The following is a 7276-nucleotide window of genomic DNA, read 5'->3' on the forward strand; positions in this document are numbered from 1 at the left end:
CATATTCTATGTGCTATGTGAGTAATTATCACCTAGTCGTATCTTTATCACATACTACCAACACCTTATGAAAGGGAAGGGTAATATCGATGATTGAGCCGTAGGCAATAATATGACTTGTACTTGTTTATTGCATACTGGGTGATATAATCGAGATCGATATCATGCATGACATGCTTTCATATTACTCTTACGTTGTTATGTAATGGTGAGAGAGTGATTGAGAGACCCGAGGTTTCGCCGGGAGATTGAGAGGAAGAGAGACCCGAGGTTTCGCCGGGAGATCGAGAGCGTACGCAGAGACTCCGAGGTTTCGCCGAGATTGCGAGTGTTTGTTGCCCGAGGTTTCTTGCCGGGAACGATGGAGTGTCCGATGCCCGAGGTCTTTGCCGGGATCGTGAGAGTGTGCTCGCGTGATCCGAGGTTATATTCCGAGCGAGCGGTACATGGACTTCTCGCGGGTCCCCCATGGGTCATGACTACGAGGCATTGCCATAGCATGTGTGTAACGGAGTGAGTGCGAGAGGTGACTCTCATCGCATTGCATAACATTTACATAGCACGACATTGCATTGCATAGCACTCCATTTGAATGGTCATTCATGTCATTGCATGGCACATTCTCTCGATTGATTCTTGATTTGTGAATTCTCCAGCTTGTTGTTTGTGAGTATTTATTTTAAAGGTTGGATGGAATCGAGGTTTATAGAATTCTCCCTAGGCTTATAATCCGAGATATCGAGATCCCCGTGACTATCGTTAATGCAAGACTTTCTCATGTGCTAGATGTGTGACCGTGTTTGATTACTTATCTCGCTTACTTGTTAGTTGCTTTTTGTTTATATGCGTGAACTAACCATTGTCGGCCGATGATACCTACGAGCCTAGTGTTGTGCTCATACTACTCTTGCTACACTCCTTCTGGAGTGTAGAGTTATTTTCAGGTGATGTTCGGAGTCTCACGACCGTTTCGAGGCATTCGTCAAAGACGTTTGGGTGAGCTATTGCAACCCAGAGTCTCTCCTTAGATTTCGTTGTTCTCTATCCTTAAACGAAGTCGTATCCACTTGAGTCCGTTATCTATTCAAATTGTAAACTTCTTAGAAGCTCTTGTATGAGTCTAGACATTTTGGAAATTTCTTATAATAAAGTATTTATTCCGTACGTTATATCAAATTAAGGTAGTTATACGAAGTTCGCCAGTGAGGGGTTAGTGTGGGTGCCCGCATGATCCATGATTTGGGTCGTGACATATGGGGTGCACGTTTTTTTTTTTTTTACATTGCTTGTTTTTTTAATATGGGATCCACTTTTTTTTTTTTTTTTTTTTTTTATGTTGTTTGATTTTTTTAATATGGGTTCCACTTTTTTTCATGAGTTTGGAGATGGTGGTGTCCACTTTTTTCCTTTTTTTTTTTTTTTTTTTTTTTTTTACTATTGATTGGTGTTTTTAGTATGGGGCCCACCTTTTTTTTTTTTTGGAGGGAGACGGACGACCGTTTCGTAGAGGAATATGACTATGAAATTATCAGTTAGAAGTGACTTAGCTCTTTGGCTTGGCTCCTAATGTACCTCTTTTCTCTCGGTCATCGTTATAAAACTCCTTTTACTTTTTAAGTACATTCCTCGCTTTTTTGTTCCCCCACTAGGATGGCAAAAATAGTGCAATGACCTGACTGTGTTTGATAAAATATTGAAATTATTATCGACTTTAACGTATTAAAATCCTTATAACGTCAAAGGTAAATATGTAATGACATGTAGTACTAATACTTACTACTATTTACACCAACCGCATCAACTTACCATTGTTAGTAGAAATATATATTAATCAATTATAAATTAAATGGATAATTATTAAATTTTCAAAAAACATATAATAAATAGGGATAACTTAATAAACTATACCTTGCATTTATTGGTTTTGAGCGTGAAACGAGCTAAAACTAGTGCCGGCTCTATGTTGGGGGGCCCAAAGCTTACCAAGAATAACTTATGTTTTAATTTTTACTTAAAGAAAATTGATAATTTATGATAAAAAGTACAACATTTTTTTTGTAAATTTATATTATTTTATTCTCTTTAACTTTTTTCAAATAGAAGAAATGAAGAAAATGTTGTTTTGTCTTCTGACATGCATTCTGTCCGCTAATATTCACATCATTTTATTCTCTTTAACTCCTTTTATACTCTCTTTCTTCAAATCACAGATAAGTTAGAGTAATCTGTCAAAAATAAGAGTCAATAGTCGAAAAGTGTTGAAGAAAGTGTATTGCAATTTTTTTCCCCTTTCTTCTAAGGCTTTCCATTGAAGCAAATAAAAGTGGGTATACCAACTTAACAACTTCTTGAATCAAATTATATCGTTCTAAATCTATTACGCATTTTTATCTAAATTTGTCAACTTATTGCTTATAGAATTATGTTAACAGTTCGGTAATGATTACCTCAGTAGAAGGATGTTTTTCAACATTGAAATTGATAAAATTTTACCTAAACTAACAATTGAAAAAGAAAATTATTCGAAGAAATCGATTACAAAAAAGTTATTAAGTAATAATTTTGCATCTAAAAACAGTTAGAGAAATAGATTTCGAATAAAATATATATGAAATTTGTTTGGATTTTAGGCCTCTAATAAGAATTTCGCTTTAGACCTCTAATTACATTGAGCCGCCGCTGACTAAAATGATAGTTAAGATGAGACGAAGGAAGTATTCAAAAGGTTTGGGAGAAAGTTCACAAATATTATCATGTGCTAAGGTGGTAATTCAAATGCTAAATGGTCAGCTAGGACAAGCGTGGGAGGTGCAAATTGTGTGTGAAAGATATTTGACATCAAAAAAATTACTTGGATGTTGTGCAATTTTTATTTTACCAGAAGGATCATGAATTGTAGTCGTCGGCTTGGCCTTTGTTTTTCTATGAGTTAAAGTAATGAGATTGCTTGGAATTTTAATTTTTCTAATTGGCTTATAACTGAAACTTCAAACTGTGAAACTTCTATGAATAAAATTCAACGTTGGAAAAGCTGTAAGCAGAAAATATTTGAAGTTCGAAAAATTTTGAGGTTCAAATTTCACATTTTTTGTGTCCGTCTATTTATCTTACTTAAACTTTGTCATCTAAAGAAAATATTTGTAATAACAGAAAGGAAAAAGGAAAAAGGAAACATCCAAATAGGAGGTAATAGGGTTCTTTTACCAAACCAAAAGCAAAACAAAAGAAAAAAAACCAAGAAAAAACAAACTAATTTTTTTTTTCTAGAAGTATCTATTTTAGAGCTTCTAAAATTTCCTAACCATAAATTTAGTACGATCAGGACAAAAAACCGTAGTCATGTGGTGTTTTTTGTGCTTTCATGTGCAATGAATCTGAAAATTGGACAACCACTTAAAAAAAATTCTAGGATAATTTTGGTCCCTTAATTATTGACAAATTTTAATTTTAATTCTTGTTATATTGAACAAATATAATTTTGTTCTTATGTAGAAATTATATGATATACTGAACTAATTTTAGGACTATATCACTGTCAAATATGAAGTATATAGTAGTACAAGTTTAACATAACACATGAGTAATTAACTTGTTGAATAATTAATAATCATATAAATTTTTAAATATTCACAAACAAAAGGATCAAAAGCGGAACATTTCAATTAATTGAAGGTTTAATATATTTAATGAAGCATCACAAGCATTAAAATCAGAAATCTATCAGGAACCAAAATGTTCTCTACCCTTTTCTGCTCTTTCCTTCTATAAAGAAAATTCCAATGAAATTTTTTTCTTGGTGTTGCTATTATCGTTCTCATATAGAATGTTCTACTCAGTGATTTGCAATTAAATAACTAGAATCTATCTATATATAATATAAAGCTAGGCATAATGTCACGACCCAACCCCGTAGGCCGTGACTAGTGCCCGATCTGGGCACCCAAACACACCTATCAACGCTATCACAAATTATATCAAACACACCCAAGTACATAACAGAAGCCGACAAGGCTGTATTCCAAATTTAGATAATTTTCAGAAAAATTTCGGCAGAGTTTCCTTTGTTTTACGGACTATCCAAAATAACCCCGCGTACGTAAAAATACCAACAAGGCCACACAGGGCCACCAACACAACATATATACATATGCGGACCGGCCGCCGCGGCGAATGGGATCGCCCAAACACAACGTACACAAACACAACCGTACAAAAGTAGGCACAACCCACAACCATGTCCACAGACCTCTAAACGATGTACGTAATCATATGACGGATTGTGGCCCCGCCGTGCCATGAACGAATATACATAATGCAACGAGACGAATATATATACCAAAAATATAAGCTCGAAAGAGAGAGCACCCAAATAAATAAGAAGGTGTCCTAAACCTATGGATCACCAAATCGTGCGTCCGTACCTCGGCGGCATTTAAAACGCAGCCCCCGAAGAAAGCGGGGTCGGTACGAAATATGCCGAGTATGCAAAGCGAAGTAAAATGTAATGAATAATGCGAGATCAAATCGAAATAGAGGTACGTAAAGTAAATGCGTTTCCAAAATATCAAAATGTTACTTCAAAATATAAGTCATGCATAGTGGCATGTGAAATATGGTCGCCCGCCTGTCGATGGCGCCATAACACAGCATAACACCAGAAAGTTTCAAATCTCCGAATCCCCGTCACACATCACAACACAGCATAACGCCAAACATAAGTGGAACCCGGCCCTCGAGCGAGGAGCTCGGTGAACCATAATCACAGCATAACACCGGAATGTATCATAATGCGCACGACAACGGTAACCGGCCCGGGAACCGCGAACGATATCATAGTAGGCACGAGCGGGAGTAGTGAGGAATCATATGCATAAAATCATTGTCATAATCCAAAAGATAAGTAAAATAATCATATTTGAAATCGGAATAATAATGATCACTTTTGTTTCAAAGGTTATCGAATTCACATAAAAGGGCGTCGCGGGACCCACGGACGAGTATAGACCCGAACTGAGCCCGCCTATGAAAAACACACTCGTTCTATATCATACGAACTCCTACGAATGTTTCAAAGCAATCCGAGCTTTTCTGAGAAAGTTACGGGCGTTTGTAGTTTTAGAATCGTTAAAGAATAACTTCTTTCCAAAAAAAATCAGCTTTTACATAACCTTTGCAACTTGTGAATTCCAAGGATATAAGGATCAATGTTAGGGCATGTTAGCACAAGAATACCAAGGAAACAAATGCGAATCATGGACAAGCTCGGATTTATAGAATAGAGTTTCCCTAGAGGCTCGTATCATAGCCTACTTTAACTAAGGCATGCCAAAAGAAAGGTTACTTTACATACCTCAAACGCTCTCCGATATGATCCAACTCAAGCTAAGTCCAAACTATGCTTCGGGCTGCCCACGATCTATAAACAAGCCATAAAATGCCCAACATTAGCTAACGACTTTTTGGCCTTAAATTCCAATTTCGCCCTTAATTCTCTGGTAAATTGGGCAAGATTTCCCTGTAAATAGGCTACCCCGAGAATTCAACTCGGCCAAAATAATCAACAACAACAACAATAACCAACCTAGCAACATCAACAACCAATCCGGAAAGCAATACAACAACAATAGCTTTCTTTCGATTATTCAACAACTTACATAAATTCAATTCGACGACTTACCTTCAAGCCAAAATCGACGCTTATACATTCACATACTAACCCAAACCCCTACCAACAATATTTAAGGACATTCTAAGCAATTCATACAACATTTTCAATGATCCAAATTTTTCTCCAAGCTACCCGAAACAGCCCCCTAACCGAGACAGCCCCTCTAACTTTTTCTTCATTTCCAAATCATGGTTTGTATCCACAATTTACATTCTAACAATGCTATCTCATCAATATACCAATTACATTAAATATACAATAACCTCCAAAACAGTCCGCAACATTAACAACATCATTTTGAGTCAACAAACATTCATTTCCAACATAAGATTCATAGCGATTAACGATTAAAACAATAAGCGATATTAATTCATCCTTTACCAAACATTTGAGGGCTATACACGGCCACATTGTACATGAACATATAGTGATGGTTTTTCTTCTCTTCTCCACTCTACAACAAGCAAACACGATACAAGAATTAATTCATCAATTCCATTTTCAACACCCATTTACACGGCTAGCTCCTCAAGCACACAACCCACTTCCAACACACTATATTCCATGATATTCATCCATATTATCATACTACAATATGCGTAAAACATTTATAACCCATAAGACAAGAGAAATTCTTACCTTTCTTCTCTACTCCACAATAGGCTAGGGTTTGCAATTGGATACAATGAATGATTTAGATGTCCCAAACAACTCTTCCACGCTACCAGAGACTTCAATATAGTTGATTTGTGCTAAGGAAATAATTTTGGAAGGCTAGAATTGATCTTGATTTTTTGCAACTTGGCCGTGAGGTTGGGGGTTTTCTCCTTCAACTTTTAGATATTTTTTCTAAGTGTGGGAAGTGAGAAAGATGAATACATGGTCATCTTTTAACTAATATGAAGTGCATTGTTGTCCCTTGGCCCACATTAATGAGTTGGATCACTTAAAAGATGACACCATTTGTGTGGGCCAACACCCCTTTGCACGGCTACACATGGAAAAAGTGGGTGATTTTCAACTTCCAATTTTTATCACTTTTGGTCCCAAATTTTCCTAATTGTTCCATATCAATAAATTCATGCACAACTTATATCTCAAAATAAAATCGAAGGTCAAGAATCCCGACTTTGTATCCCGAAATAGTTTTGTCCTTAACTTATCATAATTAAATCCAGATTATTCCAATGTACAAAAATACGGGTTCTAACACATAAATAAGGTGATGTGACACCTCTCTTAGGCCTCCATTGATATTTATCTTTTTTCTCTTTTTTTTTTTGACTTTTTTCTTTAATTTCTCTACAGAATTTACTAACTAAATAGATTAATGATCCTTTTAAAGTAAATATTCATTTGTCATTATTCCATTAACCGTTTGGATGAGTCGGCCATGTTGAGCAATAAAGCCTGAAGTAACAGTTTATCTAAGCCAACCCACGTTGCAGTAATTATAAATTTTTATTACCAAACTTTCATATTCATATTCTTATAAATTTCTGCTTAATTTCTTTAAATTGATGGTACTTATGAATGATAAATAGCCTCAACACTTCTTAATCTATATATAATATAAAGTTTAAAAAAGGGAGGGCACCTCTCCAGCCA

The sequence above is a fragment of the Lycium ferocissimum genome, chromosome 11 (genome assembly GCF_029784015.1).
Source record: "Lycium ferocissimum isolate CSIRO_LF1 chromosome 11, AGI_CSIRO_Lferr_CH_V1, whole genome shotgun sequence".
NCBI lineage: Eukaryota > Viridiplantae > Streptophyta > Magnoliopsida > Solanales > Solanaceae > Lycium > Lycium ferocissimum.